Here is a 25,138-nt window from a genome sequence, read left to right on the forward strand (position 1 = left end):
TGAACCAATTTGTGGAAAATCAAGCCAAGGAAAACCCATTTGACTTCCTTGAGAACTTTCACCTCTATTTCTTGACATGATTCTGCAAAACCAAAAATCACAGAAAACCAAACAAACATAGAGAATGTTAAAAAAAAAATTAAATCTGCATCACAGGGCCATGAACTTGTCGAGTTCATACGGAACTCGTCGAGTTCATACAAAACTCGTCGAGTTCATACGGAGGTCTGAAAAAAAAACTCTGAATCGATCTCTAACTCCATTTAATACAAAGATTTCTTCAGGGGTTTGTCTAGGACAGAGGATTAAGCAAGAATCCATGGAAAGAACTAGCAAAAATATCCTAATTTAGTCCAAATCTAAATCCTAATGCTAGAATGATGATTCGAAATCGGGTTTTAAATCAAATTAGGGACATATAGCTACTAAAAATCGGAACTTTAACAAGAATATTGAGAAAAAATCTTACCTTGAGAAGATATTGGGAGGAAGGGGCACAAAAAGTTGAAGAACTTGCTTGGGAGGGTTTGTCGGCTGAAGTAGGTAAGAAAAGTGTGGGGGTTTATTTCATATGGTAAAAAAAACCTACTTTCAGTAAAAAAAAAAAAAAAAAAGAGATAAAATTCGCAAGTTTTTTAAAATGGACTCGTCGATTTTCATATGGAAAATCGATGAGTTTTTCTTTCTGTATGAAAAAAAAAATCAGTTTTTTTGTGAAAGCACATAACACCTCACACTTAACTTTGATAATCCTCCCAACAATCATTTAAGTAAATTTGGAAGATAAAGCCTAATATTCCTACTAAAAACACACAAAATAACATAAATGACTAAAAGGAAAAATAAAAGAAAACAAACTCAATTGTCGGGTTGCCTCCCACAAGCGCTTCTTTTTGAAGAGTCTTTAGCTGGACTTCTTTCCGCCGTACGTTGTAGTAGTTGCCTCCAAATTGATTCCTGCTTCAATTTCGGCTTCCTTGGGTCTGCCCTCCTCATACCTCTTAATTCTATGCCCATTTACCATAAAACTTATCCCATCTTTATTCCACAACTCAACTACTCCATATGGAAAAACATGCTTAATTGTGAAGGGTCCGGTCCAACGAGTACGTATATTTCCCCGAAAAAGTTTAAGTCTTGAATTATATAAAAGTACTTTTTGCCCTTTTTCAACCTCCTTATTTCCCTTCAATCTTGCATCATGCCATTTTTTTTGTCTTATCCTTATAAATCAACGAGTTAGTGTAAGACACGTTTCTTAATTCCTCCAAGGCATTCATTTGCAAGAGTCGATTGGTACGCAACTCATTGGGGGGAATTTTGCATGTTTTCAAAGCCCAATAGGCTTTGTGCTCCAACTCCACTGGTAGATGATAGTTTTTTTTCCATAAACCAATCTATAAGGTGTGGTTCCAATAGGTGCCTTGAATGCAATCCTAAATGCCCACAGTGCATCATCTAACTTATCTGCTCAATCTTTCCTACAGTTGCCTACCGACCTTTCCAAAATTCTTTTTAGGGATCTATTCGTTATCTCAGTTTGCCCATTCATTTGCGGATCATAAGGTGTTGAAAATCTATGGTGTACACTATATTTTTGCAATACCTTTGCTAGTTATTCATTGGAAAAATGGGTCCCCTTATCACTTATCAACGCCTTTGGTACTCCAAACCTAGAAAATAATTTCTTCAAAAACTTCACCACTACCCTCGCATCATTTGTTGGTAACGCTTGCACCTCTGCCCACTTTGATACATTGTCCACCACCACAAGTATGTATTTGTGCCCTTTTGATGACAGAAATGGTCCCATAAAATCTATACCCCACACATCAAAAACTTCACACACTTGGATGCTTCTTTGAGGAATTTCATTCCTTGCAGAAATATTTCCTGATCTCTGACACACATCACACTCTCTCACCTAGGTAGCAGCATCCTTGAAAATTTTAGGGCAATAGAATCCTGCATCAAACACCTTCTTAGCAGTTTATTGAGCTCCATGATGTCCTCCTGCAGGCCCATTGTGGCAATGCTCTAGAATGTTGTTGATCTCCTTGCCAAACACACATCTTCTGATAATTCCGTCTGCACAACTCCTAAAATGGTGTGGCTCGTCCCAGAAGTAATATTTAATTTTTGAAATGAGTTTCTTTTTCTGCTGACGAGTTAGCCCTTTTAGAAGAAACTCCCAAGCCATAAAGTTTGCAATGTCTGCATACCATGGTTCTTCTCCCATGATAACCATTAGGTATTCTTCTGGAAAACTATCCCCAATACCCTTGTTGTCAGACTCATCCCTTTCTGGATTCTCCAATCATGAAACATGGTTGGACACCACATTCTCCATTCCTTTCTTTTCCTTGATCTCGATGTCAAATTCTTGAAGTAATAACACCCATCGGATCAATCTCGGTTTCACGTCCTGCTTAGCAAACAAAAATTTAATTGCAGAATGGTCAGTAAAAACAATGGTTTTAGACAATATATGATAAGGACGAAATTTATCAAAAGCATAAACCATGACCAATAATTCTTTTTCAGTCGTGGTGTAATTTTCTTGGGCCGGATTCAAGGTCTTGCTAGCATAATATATTGGTTAAAAATGTTTATCAACTCTTTGACCAAGCACAACACCCAAGGAAAAATCACTTGCAACACACATTATTTCAAATGGGAAATTCCAATTCGGGGCGATTATGATTGGGACGTTAGTTAATTTTGTAACGACCAAAACTTTCAACATAATTTAAACTTTTAAAAACAATCCATTTTAATAACATTATTACAAAAAGGTTTTCAATACATTATTTATCAGAGTATTCCCAGGTCCATTTCATAAAACATAAACGCGAGGAACGGTACGATCACGCCTTTGCCTTGCCACAGTCTCCTGAAGAACCTGAAAAACATTAAACCACAACTATAAGCCCGAAAGCTTAGTGAGATACCCCCAAAATACCAACCACATATACTCCCTTCCAGGCTATGACCTTCCGGTCCAAAACATATTACCTTCCGGCCCATAACATATTGCCTTCCGGACCATAGCATAAAAAGCATACATAACATAACAGAACATAGAACAGTCATGCGTATCGGGTTTACTGTGTGACTGGTCCGCCGTATCAGGCCTTCAGTCCACCGGATCCACCCTCCGAGTCTAGTCATGTCCTTCGAGTCTACAGTGTGGTTGGTCCGCCCGCACCGGGCCTTCAACCCACCTAGTCCACTCTCTGAGTCTACAGTATGACTGGTCCGCCCGCATCGGGCCTTCAGCCGGCCTGGTCCACTCTCCGAGCCTCGGCACATCTGGTCCGCCCTCGTGGGGCCTACAGCCTAACCGGACCGCTCGTTGGGCCTTCGGAATAATCGGTCCGCCCTGGGTATCATGGCCTACAACACAAAGCAGGACCCGCCTCAACCCATCTCCAATCCAAACAACCATGTGCATATAACATACAATCATATAACAGTCATAGTCAACAAACTCATCAAGCAGATCACATAACTTATCATTACCCTAACCAGGTTATCGACCTAACCAGTCACTAGCATAGCATCACCCTACATATCGGGAAACTGTCCTTAATTAGGTCTCTAGCATATATCATCCTAGCTACCAAGATGCAGACATATCAAGCAATAACATAACAACCATATCCGAATCACAATCCAATAAAGGGCCGGCCTTGGTGCCTTAGACCCTGTCGATATAGTGAGGATAACTCACCTCGCAAATGCCGATACTCTGAACGGAAGAAGCAGACTCTCGAACCACCAACTCACCGCAAATTCCGAACTAACCAACATAACAAGCATAAGCATTAGGTCAACATACTTCCACTTATCGGGCCAAGACCAAAGTCCCAATCTCACACAAAGTCCAACATTGGCCCAATTTACCAAATTGGACCCACCTCACCAAATGGGTCTAGATCCAATATCCATAATATTAATTGGGCCCAAAATACTCTATTCCTAATTTCTAGACTTGGCCGAAACACCAACAACCCACCAATGGCCCAACACAAAAGCCCAAAAGAAAGTCCACAGGAGGAGTACGCTGGGCGTACTGCAATGATCGCCAAAAGAAAACGGGACACTGGCCCGCTACGCAGGGCGTACTCAAAGGTTACGCGGGGCGTAACTTCGAGATCCATTAAGTCCTTTTAACATCTTAATGGCTTAAGCTCTTAAGCCCAAACTTCAGATCTATGGGCCAAATATGATTATAAATCATAAAGTCTCAGACTTTATCACTTGGGACGTCCTTAAGATCTTAATCCAAGGTCTTAATCCATTAAGACCTATATAACTCATACATGGAACAACTACAACCCTTGGGACCTCATTTTAATCACTCAAGACCTCTCTAAAGGTCTGAAAGGACAGATAATCTTGACCAAAACGAACTATGCAACAAGATGAGGACTTTTGGGACAAGAATGATAACAAAGCTTCAAAATACATAGATCTATGTAATATGAAGGTCAAGCAAGAAGATTTATACCTTAAACCAGCTCGAAAGGGTGATATTTCTTCAGATCCACAAGTTCCACACATTCTTCTTCTTCTTTGACAACTTCCCTTTTCTCCTTCAAGCCCTTCTTTTGCCAACAAGAGCTTTCCAAGGCCAAACACACCCAAATATGAGAGAATACGAGATCTAGGGTTTCTCTGAGGTTGAAGATGAGCATAAGGAGGCTGAGGGGTGAACCAACATGTTCCTTATATAGTGGCTGACCCTAAAAATAGGGTTTGGGGTTTCTGAGAGTACGCTGGGCGTACTCACCCGGCCACCCGCAACCTTTCGCCCCATTACTCTGGGCGTACCCAGCCACCTTTCAAAATTCAAAAGCATGCATGCATGCCATACATGCATGGAACCATTACCCTCTTATTCCCCAAAGAACTATAAACAATGATCATCTTCGAGGCACTGCAGCTCCTCTAATCCAAACCCACTCTCTCAAATACTTTACATTCATACGAGGGTGCCGAGAAGCCCAATACTTCCAACACATACACTCACCCGAAACCTTCTTGGATGAACTCATTTCTCGAAAGGGACCAGAATTAACTTTCTCTTAAATCTCATGGACTCATAATTAAACACTTGAAGAATGGGGTGTTACAATTCTCCCCTTCTTAAATTAGTCTCCGTCCTCGAAGCCTGCAACGTCTCTACTCTGAAACTATCCCTACAATGCTCCGCCTGGCAATCACCGGACCAAGCTATCCAAGACTCGACCAACGAAGTCCGAAACCCAACTTTACCTTTCTTGTCGATAGAATGAAATGAGCTTCAGCCCTAGAGCAAATCCCACGAGTTCTCCATCGCAATCTCCTAACCGCACCAAACTGGCTCTAGTGTCCTTGGGTTAGGAAAACCCTGATACACTGCTGACACTTCCAAACACCCTTCTGGATGCATTTTTACCACATAAACAAATCTATCTGAAATTCTGAAATTCCATCCATGCATTCCTGCCGAGCCTCAGCAACCATCCAACCCGGATGTGCTCCATACCACTACTGAAATCTCGCTGCTCAATGACCATAATTGGACCACTCCCATCGCAAACCTACGCTGCTGCTTCCACTTCTGTGGATTTACATTCCCTTAGCATGACCACTAACCATGCGACATACATGTCCTGAACCTGCTCGCAAGGACTCTCGAGTCCATGCACCACCTCCACTACTCACAATCAATACCCGGGGCCAGACCTTCTAATGCTAACACATCACACCACACCCAACCTATTTCCTCGAACCGATCTGATAATACCTACAAAGTCTTCAGCATGACTGAGCCACATCATCAGGTCTTCAGCCAATCTGGACCACTCTCAAAACCTTCAGCCAATTTGGGCCGCCCTTTAGGGCCTTCAGTCTGACTGGACCGTTCCCCGAGCCTTCGGCCTAACTGGTACGCCTACCGGTCTTCAATCTATCCGGACCGCTCAACTAGCATTCATCATTCCGAGTTATCTCTCCAGGAAATCCTCCCCTGCATACTGTTCTAGCCCCCTAGGGGTTCTGAACTCTATCTCCACCATACATACTCGATCCCAGCCTGATCCCAGGCCCTACTCAATCAATGCCATAGGTCTGTATCCCGCCCCGCACGCCTACTACTCACCCATACCAGCCTGCTCTCAGCTGAAAGAAATACCGCCGAAACCCAAGCAACTAAACAACCTCTCAAGTCTATCGATCATCCGGAGAACTTCCAATTCTCCCCCACTTAAGACACTGACTATCAACTACCGGTCACCATCACCGACCTCCCAAAAATAACCTTGCACAAAACCCAACGCTTACACGCAGACTGATTCCCACTAGCACTATCAACCTTCGCAAAAACACATTCCCACACTGATCATTCCGCTCAAAAGTACTCAATACTTAGCTAACCACTCCTCAGACTGCCGATGCTACCCGACATTCAACCAACGCCATATCTCTACTAATAACCCTCACAATGAAATCCATCGATAGCCCGAAACACCAATCCATAACCATACCAAACCTTCAAGGAACAATGGGTACCAAAACGAAAACCTGAAACTCTAACCCATAACCATACTAAACCCTCAAGGAACAACGAATACCAAAACGAAAACCACCCAACGAGACTAGCAGACAAACGATATTCCACAATAATCATAAATAAACAAGACAACAAGGAAGAAACATACCCGCAGCTGCATCCGGCACTGCTCTAACCTCCTCCGCTGCAAGCTGAAAAGCACGACCCTAAGCCCTTGGGGGCTCCACTCCACTCTGACCTCCACCCGTTATCCTCAACGTGGCTGGTGCTGGAGCCTGCACTGGTCCTGCATCAAGCTGTGGATAGTTGACCCTCAAGTGTCCAACCTGATGACACTGATAACATATCCTCAAATCCCGAACCGGCACTGACTGCCGACAATCCCTCGCATAGTGCCCCTCCTTTCCGCACTTACGGCATGTACCACCGGACCGACAAACTCTGGCGTGACCCCTCCCACACTTTCCACAAACGTGGCTGCCCTGATCTCCCATCCTGGAATCAACGATCTTAGACCGTTTCGTCGTCGGCTGCGACTGAACCGGAACTTGCCTCAGCTCACGCAACTGTAACTCAATCTCTAACTCACGCCGCCTGGCGGCCTCCTGCAACTCCAACAAGGTCTCGCACCTCTGCGCGGACACAAACTGTCTGATGTCTCTCTTTAGCATACTCAGATATCGGGACATCTGAGCCTGCTCCGAAGCGAACACAGGGCAAAACATCGCCCTCTCAGTAAACATCCTGGTGATTTTCGTCACCGACTCCGTATCCTGCTTCAGCTCAATGAACTTCTGAGCCAACCTCTCCCTCTCGACCTGCGGAACATAACGAGTGCTGAACATCTCTTTGAACTGATCCCATGAAACCGCAGCCCTCTGCGCATCCGAGTATGACCCCGTGGTCAATCTCCACCAATCCTTTGCCCCGAGCCTTAATAGGTTCAGAGCACACCTCACCCTCTGATCAGCAGGGCATGAACACGTGAAGAAACATCCCTCCACGTCTGATAACAATCTCATAGCAACGATCGGATCCTGAACTCCATCAAAGGTGGGAGGCTTCGTATTATCGAAGTCCCGATACTGAAAACCTTTACTAGCTCCTCCCCCTGCCACTGCTACAGCCGTTGTAGCCGCCGCGGCAGCCGTCTCCTTGAGAGCCGCATAGTGCTCATCAAAATACTCCACCATGGCGGTCTTGATCGACCCAAACAGTTCCAGCAGCTCGGCTCGGAACAATGCAGCAACCTCGTCGTGTAGGATCTCACGAACCCTCGCATCCAACTCGCGCGTACTCATCTGACCAATAACCTCAGGCGGTACTGACCCGTCCGCAACTCCTTCTCCTACCCCCGATCCTGACCCGGATCCACTCCCAGCATGCCTCGAAATCTCCATACTAAAAATAAACCACAAAACCTCAAACACTTCCCACTATCCTGGGAACCAACTCTCAACCCAACCCTAGAGGTCATGGTTTCCCTGATACACGTATGGGTCCTGTGCTTTCAGTAGTATGGGCCCATACTACCTTCCACACCTACCCATATTTGTATGAAGTACTACCACCACACCCTAGCGACAAATATACATTGCAAGCGCTCGATCCTCACTCCTAGAGGAACACTGGAAATCTCAACAGGGGAAAACCCTAGGCTAGCAGGCATCACAAAACAGGCAACATTATCATGAAATCCTGAAGATCCTTAGCCTAACACTAGCATACTGTTCTATCAAACTCAATAAAACAAATATCATGAATGGTAATTTGGGGTTACTTACTGGCTCCGGCTGATCGTACCTCCGCGTCCTCCTTTTACTTAATTTGAAGACCATTTTAATTTCTCTTTTGAAAACCCTCCTCGATTTGAGCCTAGAGTCACACGAGTGTTCCTCCAATTCACTCAAACCAAGGCTCTGATACCAAGTTGTAACGACCAAAAATTTCAACATAATTTAAACTTTTCAAAACATTCCATTTTAATAACATTATTACAAAAAGGTTTTCAATACGTTATTTATCAGAGTATTCCCAGGTCCATTTCATAAAACATAAACGCGAGGAACGGTACGATCATGCCTTTGCCTTGCAACAGTCTCCTGAAGAACCTGAAAAACATTAAACCACAACTATAAGCCCGAAAGCTTAGTGAGATACCCCAAAATACCAACCACATATACGCCCTTCCAGGCTATGACCTTCCGGTGCAAAACATATTACCTTCCGGCCGATAACATATTGCCTTCCGGCCCATAACATAAAAAGTATACATAACATAATAGAACATAGAACAGTCATGCGTATCAGGTTTACTATGTGACTGATCCGCCGTATTGGGCCTTTAGTCCACCGGATCCACCCTCCAAGTCTAGTCATGTCCTTCGATTTTACAGTGTGGTTGGTCCGCCCGCACCGGGCCTTCAACCCACCTGGTCCACTCTCTGAGTCTACAGTATGACTGGTCCGCCCGCATCGGGCCTTCAGTCGGCCTGGTCCACTCTCTGAGCCTCAGCACGTCTGGTCCGCCCTCGTGGGGCCTACATCCTATCCGGACCGCTCGCTGGGCCTTCGGAATAATCGGTCCGCCTTGGGTATCTTGGCCTACAGCACAAAGCAGGACCCGCCTCAACCCATCTCCAGTCCAAACAACCATGTGCACATAACATACAATCATATAACAGTCATAGTCAACAAACCGATCAAGCAGATCACATAACATATCATTACCCTAACCACGTTACCGACCTAACCGGTCACTAGCATAGCATCACCCTACATACCGGGAAACCATCCTTAATCAGGTCTCTAGCATATACCATCCTAGCTACCAAGACGCAGACATATCAAGCAATAACATAACAACCATATCCAAATCACAACCCAATAAAGGGCCGGCCTTGGTGCCTTAGACCCTATCGATATAGTGAGGATAACTCACCTCGCGAATGCCGATACTCTGAACGGAAGAAGCAGACTCTCGAACCACCAACTCACCGCAAATCCCTAACTAACCAACATAACAAGCATAAGCATTAGGTCAACATACTTCCACTTATCGGGCCAAGACCAAAGTCCCAATCTCACACAAAGTCCAACATTGGCCCAATTTAACAAATTGGGCCCACTTCACCAAATGGGCCTAGATCTAATATCCATAATATTAATTGGGCCCAAAATACTCTATTCCTAATTTCCATACTTGGCCGAAACACCAACAACCCACCAATGGCCAACCACAAAAGCCCAAAAGAAAGTCCACAGGAGGAGTACACTGGGCGTACTCTCCTTGGTACGCTGGGCATACTGCAATGATCGCCAAAAGAAAACGGGACACTGGCCCGCTACGCGGGGCATACTCGAAGGTTACGTGGGGCGTAACTGCGAGATCCATTAAGTCCTTTTAACATCTTAATGGCTTAAGCTCTTAAGCCCAAACTTCAGATCCATAGGCCAAATATGATTAGAAATCATAAAGTCTCAGACTTTATCACTTGGGACATCCTTAAGCTCTTAATACAAGGTCTTAATCCATTAAGACCTATATAACTCATACATGGAACAACTACAGCCCTTGGGACCTCATTTTTATCACTCAAGACCTCTCCAAAGATCTGAAAGGACATATAATCTTGACCAAAATGAACTATGCAACAAGATGAGGAATTTTGGGACAAGAATGATAAAAAAGATTCAAAATACATAGATCTATGCAATATGAAGGTCAAGCAAGAAGCTTTATACCTTAGACCAGCTCCAAAGGGTGATATTTCTTCAGATCCACAAGCTCCACACGTTCTTCTTCTTCTTTGACAACTTCCCTTTTCTCCTTCAAGCCCTTCTTTTGCCAACAAGAGCTTTGCAAGGCCAAACACACCCAAATATGAGAGAATACGAGATCTAGGGTTTCTCTGAGGTTGAAGATGAGCATAAGGAGGCTGAGGGGTGAACCAACATGTTCCTTATAAAGTGGCTGACCGTAAAAATAGGGTTTGGGGTTTCTGAGAGTACGTTGGGCGTACTCACCCGGCCACCCACAACCTTTCATCCCATTACGCTGGGCGTACCCAGCCACCTTTCAAAAATCAAAAGCATGCATGCATGCCATACATCCATGGAACCATTACCCTCTTATTCCCCAAAGAACTATAAACAATGATCAACTTCGAGGCACCGCAACTCCTCTAATCCTAACCCACTCTCTTAAATAACTTTACATTCATACGAGGGTGCCGAGAAGCCCAATACTTCCAACACGTACACTCACTCGAAACCTTCTCGGATGAACTCATTTCTCGAAAGGGACCAGAATTAACTTTCTCTTAAATCTCAAGGACTCATAGTTAAACACTTGAAGAACAGGGTGTTACAAATTTTTCCTTTAATATTTCAAAAGAATTTAAACATTCTTTTGATAAATTAAAAGGTGCATCTTTTAAAAGTATTTGAGTTAAAGGTCGAGTTATTTTAGAAAAGTCTTTTATAAAACGACGGTAAAAACCCACATGACCTAAAAAACTCCTAACATCCTTCACATTGGTTGGTGGTGGTAATTTAGCAATGGTGTCAATTTTTTCTCAATCCACCTCAATCCCCGCCTTGGACACTTTATGACCTAACACAATGCCTTATTTAACCATGAAGTGTCATTTTCCCAATTCAAAACTAAATTGGTCTTTTCACACCTAGCAAGCATTAAGTCAAGGTTAGTAAGACAATTATGAAAAGAAGAACCAAACACAGAAAAATCATGCATGAATACTTCCATAAACTTCTCCACCATATCATGAAATATTGCCGTCACGTATCGCTGAAAAAGTAGCCGGCGCATTGCATAACCCAAAAGGCATGCATCGGTATGCAAATGTTCCACTTGGGCAAGTGAACATAGTCTTCTCTTGATCATTCAGGTCGATTGGTATTTGGAAATAACCTGAAAAGCCAACTAAAAAACAGTAATAGCAATGACCAGATAATATCTCAAGAATTTGATCAATAAAGGGTAAAGGGAAGTGGTCTTTGCAAGTAGTGTCATTTAGCTTTCAATAATCGATGCATACTCGCCAACCGGTTACCGTTCATGTAGGAATAAGCTTGTTCTTTTTGTTCGCCATGACTGTCGTCCCTCCTTTCTTCGGTATGACTTGAAGGGGACTCACCCATGGACTATTGGAAATTGAATAAATGATCCCTGCATCCAAAAGCTTTACCACCTCCTTCTTAACCACTTCTTTCATATTTGGGTTCAATCGCCTTTGATATTGCACCACTGGCTTTGCTCCTTTTTCAAGATTTATTTTATGAGAGCAATAAGAAGGGTTTATTCCCTTTATATCGGTGATTTTCCACACAATAGCGTTCTTCCTTTTCTTCAAAACCTTGACTAATTGATCTTTTTCAATTTAGGTAAGGTATGATGCAATTATCACAGGCTTCTGCTCACCCTCCTCGAGAAATGCATACTCTAAGTGTTCCGGTGAAGTTTTCAGATCCAATTGTGTGCTCTGTATACTAAACACGTCGAGTTCTGTAAGGAAACTCATCGAGTTTAGATCAAAAATTTCCCCAGATCGCGATTTTTCATAACAACTCGTCGAGTTATTGTCATTAACTCGTTGAGTTTACTGTTCAACAATTTTTATTAGTTCTTCGTATTCGGATTCTTTGAGAAGTCTTTATAGCTCCTTCAAATCTCTCTCAGCATCAAAATCATCTTTTGGAGTCAAATTATGTTTACTTGTTTCATCTTCTCTCCATTCTTCTTATAATTCTTCTAAGGTGTCCACTAAAAAAGTTGTATCATCACTAAACTTCAAGTGTTTCATGGCTTGATCCATTCCAAAAATAACCGAGTCTTCTCCCACCCTAAGGGTAAGCTTTGAGTCTTGTATGTCGACTATGGCCCCCGCAGTCTTCAAAAATGGTCTTCCAATGATTATTGGTACTTGATGATCCTCCTCCATATCTAGCACAATGAAATCTGTCGGGAAGACAAACTTATCCACTTTGACCAATAAATCTTCACATATACCTCTCGGGAATGTCACAATCTTGTTCGCTAAGTGGATTTCCATTTGGATTGGCCTTGGTTCCGAAAGGTTTAGCTTCTTAAAGAAAGAGTATGGCATGAGTTTCACACTTGCTCCGGAATCGGCTAATGCGTAGCTAGTGGCTAAATTCCCGAATTGGCAAGGAATGGTTAGGCTACCCGGATCACCCATTTTCTTTGGCAGTTTATTTAACACTACGACTGAACAATTCTCATTTAGGACCACCTGGGGTGCTTCCTACATCTTCTTTCTATTTGTGAGAAGTTCTTTTAGGAACTTGGCATATTTGGCATTTGTGCGACTGCTTCGATGAAAGGGATATTGATTTGCAAGGCCTTTATTTATTCCAGGAACTTTTGATAGTCTTCATTCTGCTTCTCTAGTCAAGCTCGGACCGGGAATGGCAATGGTGGCTTATATGGTTCGGCTTGTGACTTATTTTTCTCATCATGCAAGGAACTCGTCGAGTTTTTGTCTAGAACTCGACGAGTTTTTTCTACTATTTGTGATTCCGGATTTTCTTGACTCCTTTCTTGTACCTCCTTAGGATCTTTACTTGAGATTGGATTCAAGGGTGTGACTATCTTCCCACTCCTTGTTGTCACTATGTTAATGTGTGCGCCCTTTGGATTTTTCTTCGTATCGCTCGGGAGTCCGCCCGGTGTTCTTTCGTTGAATTGTTTGGCAAGTTGCCCGAGTTGTTTTTCAATATTTAATATTGAAGCTTGTTGATTCCGAAGTAGAGATTGTTGATCCATCATCATTGTTTGGTGCTCCTTCATCATGTTTTGTTGATCTTGAATGGCCGAATCGGACTCGTCATGCCTTTTTTCTGAAGCACTAACAAATCGGGCTAACATAGCTTCAAGATCCGTATTCTTCTGTTGCATTGGTTCTTCTTTTTGATAAAGTCCGTGTTCCTTTTGCTTATACTTCTCCTCCTTTTCCTTTTTGTACTCGTTGTAGGGGAGCCGTTCCTTCTGGGGCTTTCGCCAATCATCATCAATTCTATCGTCACTTGAATAACAAACTTGTGCCTTTCGGTTGTCATTCTCATCAAGATCGCGATCCTTAGTAAGATGGGGACCACTACAATTGTCGCAACCCATCCTAATGGCATGGATGGATTGGTCCATTTTTGTCATCCTACGATCCATACTATCTAGTTTGGCCATCATTGCCTCCATGTCATCGGAAACTAAGTTAACCACACCTGTAGTTGTATCGTGTCTTGGATTATGGTACTCCCTTGAATGTTTGGAGAATTATTCTACCAAATTTTAATGAAGGTTGGTGCTTTATTCGTGATGGGTCCTTGGGAATCAAGTAATTGCCTAGTTGTGACGTTCACACCATCATAAAAGATGGAAATCTCTTGTTGCACATTCAGGTCGTTTTGAGGGCAATTTCTTATCAACCGCTTGTATCTCTCCCATGCCTCAAAGAGTGATTCTCCCGACAATTGCTCAAAGTTAGCAATTGCTTTCTTCAATTTTGCAATCCTGGAAGGTGGACAAAACTGGTCAATAAACTCTTCGCGCATCTTTTTCCATGTTGTAATTGATCCGGGGGGTAAAGATTTCAACCATTCCTTTGCAGCTCCTTTGAATGTAACCGATAACATCTGAAGCAAAACAGTATCACGAGGCACAATTGGCATGTGGAAATAGTCAGCAATATCTATAACTTCTTCACTATACTTATAAGCATCTTCGTGCTACTTTCAATAGAATGGAATGTCTTTATTATTGTGCGCGTATGTGACCCTACAGCTCAAAGTTGGTGGTAGCTAAGATTGTTGGTTGCACGAGTCTCGGCCCGGTACCATCTCTTATGTGCTTCTTGTAGTCTCCCATTGGTATGTCGGCGATGTCGGCCATGTTGTCTTCTTGCTCGAAATTGCCTTCTTCAGCAAATGTGGAGGTGTTGGATTCGATTGCTTTTCCTCTTTTTTTGTGAATAATCAACTCCGGATCTTCTACGGGTGGCACGAGTGTAGAACTAGAGCCTCGGGTCATAAAAATCTGAAACAAAACAGAAAAAAAACAAGCGTAAAACGAACAAAAATGAAGAAGTAACGAAACTGAAAACAAAAGAAACTCGTCGAGTTCAATAATAAACTCGACGAGTTTAGTACAAAAACTCAGAAAACAGGAAAATTAAAAACTAAAAACAGGTAACTTTATGCAAGAAAAATCTAACACAAAGGATCGATAATACTAGCAAATAAAATTAACTATTAGAACCGTTCCCCGACAACGGTGCCAAAAACTTGATGTGTGTAAAATGCACTAGTTTTAATCCTATTATTTCAAACACCAATTAAACACACGAAAGGCAGTGAACCTATCGATTAATAGTATAGTTCGAGCAAGTAGGGTATCGAACACAGGGAACGGTAACAATCAAATTAAATACTAGTATTATCTAATTAAAAAGAATTAATAAAAGAGAGGGGTTTTCTCTAGTTTTGCAAGACTATAAACTTAATCAATCAATAAACTTTCAAACAAAGACAATTAACAACTAAGAAGAACAAGAAAGGACAACTAGATTCAATGATAAAAAGTCTTTTGTTTAGATTCGATTCACTTATTCCTATGGTTGATTTCGTGGCAAGTGCAATGAATTAATTCGTCAATGGCTACCGATTCCTAGTGTGATTTAGTTCATGTTCCTTATTACCAATCCTTTAGTAGACAAGTTAATTCAAATAATGATCAAGTGATTAAATTAACAAGTTTCCTACTGTTCGGTTCGTATCAAGCAAGACTTATAACAATAGTCAATCAAATTTGTTCAATTCAATCAACTCATGTATGGTTGTTCATCACACATGCTCATACATTGATTTACACATTTTCTAGTTAACCCTAGTTTCATATTCGCTATTCCTAGGCATACAATCTTATATTCATAAAACTATATGAATCAAGTAATCAAGAAGATATTCACGCAACTCAATCACTTATTTGTTAACTAAAAACATTTATCATCAATACATGAGGATCTTTAATAAGCTTAACAAGATGAATAACCAAATTAATATTAATTCAACCACTCAATCAAAATATATTCATAATATTATCTTGTCCAAACAGAAGTAAAAATCTTTTAGCTCAAAGATACAACAAATAATAGCCTAATTTCAAAACCTAATGATTCAAACATGGTTCAAAACAAAGATTAATAAAATAAGAATTATTGTTTGCCTTTGATTCTCTTTGAAATTGTCTCTTATGTTGAAATCTTGAAAATAGCAGCTCCAAGAACCCTTTTGATCTTTAAAAGTCGCAGCTAGCCTCCAACAAAAGTTAGGTTTTCGGGCCTAGAAGTTATCTATTTATAGTTACCAAAAATCAATCCAACTCGTCGAGTTTTTTAGAACAACTCGACGAGTTTCTTCAATAATTTGCGTATAGAGCGTGTACGACAAGGCATCCTTAATTCTAGAATATTCTAACCAACTCGTCGAGTTTGTGCTAAAAACTCGTCGAGTTCCTTATTTTTTCAGCTTGTTTCTTTAATCTTCAATCTCTAAGCATCCAATTACTCAATCCTCTTCCTTTTTCAACCGAGCATGCCTTTTATTGCTAAAATTGAAATATTAAGCCAATTAAGTACCTTTTGTCCATAAAATGATATAAAAATCAACATTAATTAATAAGATAATGAATGATTTCTATGACTAAATAAGCCCATATCACCAGCCATGATAGAGGACGTGATGCAATGGGAGATTCCTAGGTCTCCATCTGAGATTCGGAGTTTCCTTGGTCTAGCAGGTTATTATTGGAAATTTATACAAGACTTCTCCGAGATTGCGGTTCCTTTGACCCGACTGACCAAGAAGTCAGTGACCTTTCGCTGGGGGCCTGAGCAGCAATCACATCCTTCGAGACTCTCAGACAGCGGTTGTTCGAGGCACCGATTCTCACCGTGCCATAGGGTGTAGATGATTCCATAGGGTGTATATGATTTCATGGTTTACTATGATGCTTTAATCACGGGTATGGGTACGGTACTGATACAGTGGGATCACGTGATAGCAGGTTTTGGGAACCAGGTTAGAGTTCCGGTTAGGACTCAAGTTCAGTGGTGTGTTAGGTCGAGTGCATGTTTGACCCGGTTTGGAAAGTGTTGTAACACTACCAGGGTAGACGTAGCATTCACTAGTGGTCAGTTAGTATGGAATGTGTTGTAAGACTACGGGGGTAGCCGTAGCATTCACTAGTGGTCAGTTAGTATAGAAAGTGTTGTAAGACTACGCGGGTAGCCGTAACATTCACTAGTGGTTAGTTAGCATGGGAAGTGTTGTAAGTCTGCGGGTGTAGTCGTAGTGTTCACTAGCAGTCAGATAGTATCAGAGTGTTGTAAGTCTACGGGTGTAGCCGTAACATTCACTAGCAGCAAGATAGTGTTAGAGTGTTGTAAGTCTGTGGGTGTAGTCATAGCATTCACTAGCAGCCAGATAGTGATAGAATCTTGTAAGTCTGTGGGTGTAGCCGTAACATTCACTAGGTTGGTAGATAGCATGAGTGTGTTGTTAGGACACAAAAGGAACAATAGTACCCACCAGTTCAGGTGCAGCAGTGAGGATATGAAAATCCACAGATTGGATTTTGGGATTTCCCAAATGGATTAGATATAGTTGAGCCAACGATACGACAGTTGGGACGTCACTAAAATTATGATATCAGGGAAGCAATGAACTGCTTAGGTTCGTGTATGATATAAGGATACCATTGGTCATGGAGCCATCACTTTTATCCTTGGGTTTGGTGACATTAGGATTCGACACATGGAACCGATCGGTTAGATCAGAAAGTTTTTAGAGTCACAGTGGCATGATAACTAGTTGCAACTAGTTCCAAAGAAGGATTTCATTCAGAAGTCGTGTGAGGCGACTAAGTGGGAGTCCTTTGGCTCCATAGTCGGGCCGGAACCTGGTATTTCAGATGATTGGTGAATGAATCGAGACCCAATAGGTCTCGTTAGATTTTGGAAAATAGCCATGTGGCAACATGATGTATCAGGCAGTTCAGTGCTCAGATAGTTTTTGCGTTTGGGCAGTGTTAGTATTTGTGTTTTAGGTTGCAAGTACGGACAGAATAGCTGGTTGATTGGGAAGTGACAAGTCACTCACAGTGGGATTAGGTGAGCCTTGGCCAAGTATACGTGATCTACAGGGATAATTGGGTCTGTGATTTCAGTTTTCTAGTGGGAGCCGCAGGCTATCAGAATTTGAGTAGTCAGTTGAGGGATAAACAGACTGGATTCGTCAATAATGATTCGGTATGAGTGGTGTTTTGGGAGTTCAGATCATCTCGAGACAACATATTTCAGACAGAGTAAATGAGATCTTATTGTGAGGAATTTGTTCACCGACAGATTTTAGGGCTTTACAAGGATTGGTCATGGCTACCCTAGGAAGGCTAGGGTGTGCCCAAGTTGGTGACCATGCTACTAGAGTGGTTGGGCGAGTAAGGAATGGTAAGGAATGATTTCGAGGATGAAATCTAAATTAAGTGGGGGAGAGTTGTAACATGTTGTTTATTAATTTAATAAATTAATTAATTAATGAACGAGTAGTAGTCCTAAAATAAATAATTATATGTTAAAGTTTGGTCTTGAGGAGTTAATTTGGGGGTAAAAAAGATTAACATATGGACCTTATTTGAAAAGATATTGAAGAGAGGGGGACTGTTTGGTAAGTATTATATGCAATTTGTACGGAATTTTAAGGTTGAGGGCTAAAAAGGTAAATACGGGATTTATTTTGATTAATTTCTTGCTGGAGGGGCTAAATCGTACATTTAGGATGTTATTTGGAAAGAATAATGGAATTAGGGACCATTTATGCGATTATGGGATAGATATCAAGGGAACCGGGTATTTAACTGTTTCATTACCTCATTACCCTAACCTTAACGGGTTCAATATAGTCGCCACAACTAGAAGAGCTCCCAACCACTGCCTCCGATCAGTAAAGGTCGCCAAGCGGCTGTTCTGCCATCGAACCGCAACCCTCACCGTCGGATGCTGTGGGTTACTGGAAGGGCCACTGAGACTGCTGACTGAAGTTGTAATCGCTACTGTGGATGTTATGTGTGACCTGAGGGTTCTCGGTAGGGGTACTTGCCTGCCACCTCTTCTTTCCTCTCACATTCTCGACATCTTTCAGCTCCCGTGATGTTCCATAACCGTTATTTCTTCTCCGATCTCCTGATGATGCCACCCAAAGTGACCACGGTGGATGTGTAGCTTACGAATGGGTTTGTGTTTATGTGTTCTACGCGTGTGGGCTGAAGTGCTGATGGGTTGTGGAACGTGAGGAAACGCCGCCACCACCGCGAGGTGGTGGCTATCAAAGTAAAGTGGCCGCTACTACCTCCATCTCATGCCATTGCCACCATGTACGCCACCAGGTGGGTGGCTGTGTTGCGGTTCCGGGCAAGAGTGCTTGTATTTTTCTACTTCAGTGATGTGGAGTTGGGTTTGCATGGCTGGAAAACCAAGAACCACCACTGCCACCACCGTGAGGTGGTGGCTATCGCCATGAACCACCATTATGTGTGTTTAATGTAGTTAGTGTGTGTTTATTTTTGGTTAAGTCATTGTAAATTGTAATTAGCTAAAGTATAATGAAAAGAAATTGAAAACCACCACCTTATGGTGGTGGTTGCCGCCACCGGCCGCTGTGTTGAGTGGCAGTGTGGTTTGCCTTGTTGTGATCAATTCGTTTGGGGCGCTTGAAACCCTAGTGGGCCTTGTAAGCCCTAATGGGCCCAATGAAGCTTAATGGACGCTAATTGACCCAATAAAACCCTAATGGGTTTAATGATATTCTAGTGGGCCTAATAGGCCCAATGAATCCCTAATTGACCTAAAAGCCCAACAATTTGATAAATGGGCTACTATTTGGGTTGGAAAAACCATAATGCCAATAAAACCCTAATTTGGGGAATTAATCGAGACACAGAAATTATTTAATAACTAGAGATATTAAATAATAATCATTAGCAGAAATTAATCTAAGCAATATTGGACTTAATGGATTAAGTCCTTAGTGGATTAAGTCCTTAATGGGTTATGTAGGAAACTTAACCCTAATCATCATTTTACGCAAAACCCTAATTTCACTTGGGCCTTAAGTTGGGCCTTTTTAGTGGGCCTTGATGATTGGGTATCAATGGGCCATCCAAGATCAAGCAAATGGACTAGAATAATTAATGGGCTTGGAGGTAAGGCCCATATGAGGAGTTGGGTCCAATTTGGAAAATTAGGCCATAGATGTGCCATAGTTTGGACCTTAATGACTATATGATGTTGAGCCTCAGAATAAGACCATGTATAGGCTTGGACCCAATTTGGAAAATTGGGCCACATGTTGGCTTTGATTCCTACGTGGCTTTGGGCCTATGGATTGGGCCTTGGGCTTAAATAAGCCAAGCCTGGGGTAATGTAGTAATTATCCAAGTATGTATTATGGTTATGTGTTGGGACCCAATTATTAATTGGGTGTTGTGTTGATGTTGACAGTTCGGGAATCTTTCATCCAGCAGCTGGGGTTGAGCTTGCGGGACTTCAGCAGTGTGGTAGTAGGGGAGAATAGTCCCCACGTCCGGTTGTTAGGACCTAAAGGTAGGTCAGACACCCCAGAATGTCTGACAGTATGTTATGATATGTTTATATGCTGGCATGATATGTTATATGTGATAGTGGTAGTAGGAGGGGAATAGTCCCCAAGTTCGATTGTTAGGACCAAAGGGTAGGTCGGACAACCCATATATGTATGACAGGATGTTTATGTTATGAAATATGTGATAGTAGTAGTAGGGGGTGGAATAGTCCCTGAGGTTTGGTTTTTAGGACCGAAGGGTAGGTCAGCGCCCCAGAAAGGCTTGACATGGGTAGGTCATCACCTCATAATGGCTTGACACGGGTAGGTCGGTACCCCAGAATGGTCGTACCAGGTAGGTCGGGCACCCCAGAATTGTCCGGCAGTATGTATGCTATGTGATTGTATGGTATGTGGTATGATGGGGGAACTCACTAAGCTTCGTGCTTACGGTTTTCAGTTTTTGTTTTAGGTATTACGTTTTCAAAATAAAGGAGTAGGCTCGATCGCAGTGCATCACACTATGTTTTCCACACATGAGATCTTTGGGATTACACTGTGATATTGTTTTATATTGACATGTTTTGATTATTTACACTTTGGTTTTGACATGCAATGACATTATGGATGATATTATACTAAATTGTTTTATAATAACTTAAATTAAAACGAAATTTTTGGTCTTGAATTTTGGGATGTTACCCTTTGTAGCAAGGAGATGAGTCTTTCCTGAGAGAGAGTTCATAAGCCAAGGAAACAGTGGGAGGAAAATTGACCTTGAAGAAATTCAAGATTCAAGTGGTGAAGGAACTTCAAACCCTAGCAATCATCCTGAAGAGGACACTCTTGTTGATCCGACTGACGAGTCTGTACCTCTGAGGCATTCCATGAGAGTTAGGATTGCACATGAGCATTACTATGGTTTCCATATTACCATGGAAGGTGATACACTTATCAGTGATAACACACTAATAGGTATGGATGAACCTAATAGCTACACGGAATCCATGGCAGGACCTGAGGCTGCCAAATGGAAAGAGGCTATGGATAGTGAGATACAGTCCATTTATGACAATCAAGTTTGGAACCTGGTTGACAATGTACCAGGTCGTAAGATAGTTGGGTGCAAATGGATCTTCAAGAAGAAGACCGATATGGATGGTAATGTACACACTTATAAGTCGTGACTGGTTGCAAAGGGCTTTTTTCAAACTCCGAGAGTTGATTATGATGAGACCTTTTCACCAGTAGCAAAGATTAAGTCTATTAGGGTTATGTTAGCCATTGCTACGTTTCATGATTATTAAATATGGCAAATGGATGTGAAAACCGCTTTCCTTAATGGAAGGTTGGCTGAGGATATTTACATGAGTCAGCCAAAGTGTTTTGTCAATACAGATTACCCTAATAGAGTGTGTAAGCTTGAGAAATCCTTATATGGATTGAAACAAGCACCTCGCAGATGGAATCTTTGTTTCGATGAGAAAGTCAAAGAGTTTGACTTTTCGAGGAGCGAAGATGAATCTTGTGTATATGTCAAGGCTAGTGGGAGTATAGTTAGATTTTTGGTTTTTGTATGTGGATAACATACTACTCATAGGAAATGACATCCTAATTCTGCAGGAAGTGAAGTCCTGGCGTGGGAAGTGTTTCACTAGGAAGGACCTTGGAGAGGCTACCTATATCATAGGGATAAGGATTTTGAAAGACAGGAGTAAGAGACTAATTGGACTTAGTCAGAGTAACTACTAGGATAAGGTGTTGAATAAGTTCAACATGCATAATTCCAAGAGAGGAGAGTTATCGATCCAGAGTAACGCCAGATTGAGTAAGACTCTGAGCCCGAGTACAAAGGCTGATATAGTTGTATGCTTCCGTTGTAGGCTCAATCATGTATGTTATGACTTGTACTCGTCCTGATGTGGCCTTTTCATTAAGCATGGTCAACAGATATCAGGGGAACCATGGCAAGGCCCACTGGACTGTGGTAAAGAACATTTTCAAGTACCTGCGGAGGACTTGAGAGTAGTAGGGTATAGTGATGCTAGCTTCTAGACTGATAGGGATAATTTCCACTCTCAGTCAGGCTGGGTCTTTACATTAAACGGAGGAGCAATTACTTGAAAAAGTTCCAAGCAGGAGACAGTAGTTGATTCAACTTACGAATCAAAGTGTATAGCAGCAAGCGAGGCAACAAAGGAGGCTATATATGGCTAAATAACTTCATTGGAGACCTTGGAGTTGTACCAGCTATAATGGAGCCTATGGAAATTTTTTGTGATATTGAAAGTGTAGTTGCCTTAGCCAAAGAACCAAGGGATCACGGAAGATCTAGACACATCGAAAAAAATACCATTTCATTAGACATCCAATAGTAGAAGGACTCTTCGTGGAAAATAGGATATCATCGGATGAGAACCCAGCAGATCCCCTCACGAAGGGACTGGGTAGGGTTAAGCATCTTCAGCATGTGAGGCGCATAGGGCTAAAGGGTGATATTAGTTTTAGAAATTAGATAGCTTTTGAATGACATTTGATGATAAATAAAAGGTGTTGTTTATTTATAAGTAAAGTGTTGCTATCTTCTGTCAATCGTTTACTATTATTTCATTTTGCATGTTTTGACTTCCAAACTAATTATGTTATGGTATATCATATTATTCAAATTCTCCACAGTCGGTCATATATTGGAAGTAGATATGAATCAAGATTGTCATGAAGTTGGCTTGTAGATGTCTAAGTTGTTAGGCATAGCAAGAGTTGCTACAACATTCATGAGTACTCATAAGTTCTAAGTATTAGATTCAACCCATGCTTACTTGTATCACTTCATGAAATTTATCTTGAGTAATCGTGAGATGGTAATATCATATAAGTCTTCAAACCTACATATATGAATTGTTGACTATGAGTTGGTTATACATTGATTGCAAGAAAACGAATTGGTAACTCGATGTTACAAAATGCATCGTTGTGTATGTTGGGTTATGAGCATTCTAACACTCCTAAGTGTACATGCAACCCTAAATACCTTGGATCTATGTTTTCTCTATTATACATGCAAATATGAACATCCAAGGTATTATCCTAATCTAGCATACAAAACTATCAATATAATAAGATAGAATACATACCTCTTTGATGTAGAATGTCTTCATGAAGCTTGAGTGCCTAGTGCCCCAAGTGTGACACCTCAAATGGTTCACACAACACCAAATACACTTGGAATAACTTGAGAGAATTCTACACTTCATGAAATCTTCTAGCCCTCTCTAGAATAATACTAGTACCGATTTTGTCAAGAATAAGATCTTTATATAGTGTTACAATTAGAGTAAACCCTAATTGTCATGACTTTCCATTTCCTTGGATCCATGGGTTCAAATACACCATGGAGCATCCATGGAGCATCATATGGGTTTTGGCCCAACTAGATAATCCATGGAGCATTAGCACACTATACAAGTATGGATGATTTACACAATCAACCCATATATTTAATTAGTCTTCTTTTGATCACTTAATTAATCCTAGATTAATTCTTGATCAATACTAATTAAATAATCTTATTATTCTTATTATTAATATACTAGAACTTATAATATATTAATAACCATAAGTGTCTTATTTCTCTCATTTTAGTCTATCCAAGTGCATGATGCCATGCAACCCAAATGGACCATGCCGGGTCGGGTCAAGTCTTACCAATTATAGTTATGGACTTAGACATGAATCCAATAGTCTCCCACTTGGATAAGTCTAAAACTATTATTGCGTATGACTTCAGGAACCAACTGGCAATCGTAGCTCTCAAAAGCTTCTGTCGAACTTTGACCTTGTAAATGAACTCTGACCTTTGTCAATGACTTGTCCATTAGATAAGGGATCATATATTCCTCCATTCTAGATATCATATGGACTGAGACATGGATTATAATCATTCTCTCTTTCCATTTGTTGTTTCCCGATTTCCGATTTATGATGACTGACTAATTGAACAAATCAAATCAGTCCTGGCCCGGCCGAGCACTTCCATTTGTCATCATCAAATCATCGAGGGGCCCACAGATATCACTTTTATCCCGAAGATAAAAGGAATGGATAAACTTCGACTCATATGGCTTGTTCTACTACTTGTTGAATCATACACAAAGGCACGTTTTATAGCACTGAGTTACCAAATGCGGTTTCGTGCAATCAATGTACAACCAACTCATAGTAACAACTCATATCTCTAGGTTTGAAGAATATAAGATATTATCATCTCATGATCACTCGTGATAAAATCCATGAAGTGATTCCAATGAGCGCGGGTTGAATCCAATACTCAGAACTTATGAGCACTCATGAGTGTTGTAGCCCATTGTCCAAAACCTTAGACCTCCACAAGCCAACCCATGACAGTCTTAATTCATATCTACTTCCAACATATGACCGACTGTGGATGGTTTGAATAACTTAGTCATTCCGGAAGAATAACCTAGTTTATTCGGGAAGTCAAAAACATGAAAAGTGAAACACAATAATAATTGAATCCAATATGGTATCAAAACCTATGAACATAAATAAAACACCTTTTATTTATCACCATATGATTACACATTATTCATTGTATACTGTTTCAGCTATCAACAATAGTTGTCCCATGCTCCAAGCATGTACACTATGTTTTTCTAAACACTAGTCATGCCACACACCAAGTATGCATACTCTGTTTGTCTATGATCTCTACTTTGTGAACTAGGTCAATTGAACATAACTTTAATGATTCTCTTTTCACACTCCCAAAATCCTTACTGCAAATACAAGAATTCCAAATTCATGTGATTTACTAAAATCTGTTAGATTCTAAACTTATATGCATTGATCCTCTTGTAATGATTATGCACAATGTCAGAAAGATTTGAC

The 25,138-nt window shown here is 41.3% G+C and overlaps 1 non-coding gene across 1 annotated transcript; it reads left to right on the forward strand.

Annotated features, from left to right (window-relative positions):
* Positions 1–13,997: 13,997 nt before the first annotated feature.
* Positions 13,998–14,104, forward strand: LOC145037955 (small nucleolar RNA R71). The gene has a single exon (XR_013679064.1). It is a non-coding gene; the product is annotated as a small nucleolar RNA R71 (small nucleolar RNA).
* The last annotated feature ends 11,034 nt before the right edge of the window (positions 14,105–25,138 follow it).

Source organism: Lactuca saligna, chromosome 3 (assembly GCF_052625555.1).
Source record: "Lactuca saligna cultivar CGN05327 chromosome 3, ASM5262555v1, whole genome shotgun sequence".
Classification (NCBI taxonomy): domain Eukaryota; kingdom Viridiplantae; phylum Streptophyta; class Magnoliopsida; order Asterales; family Asteraceae; genus Lactuca; species Lactuca saligna.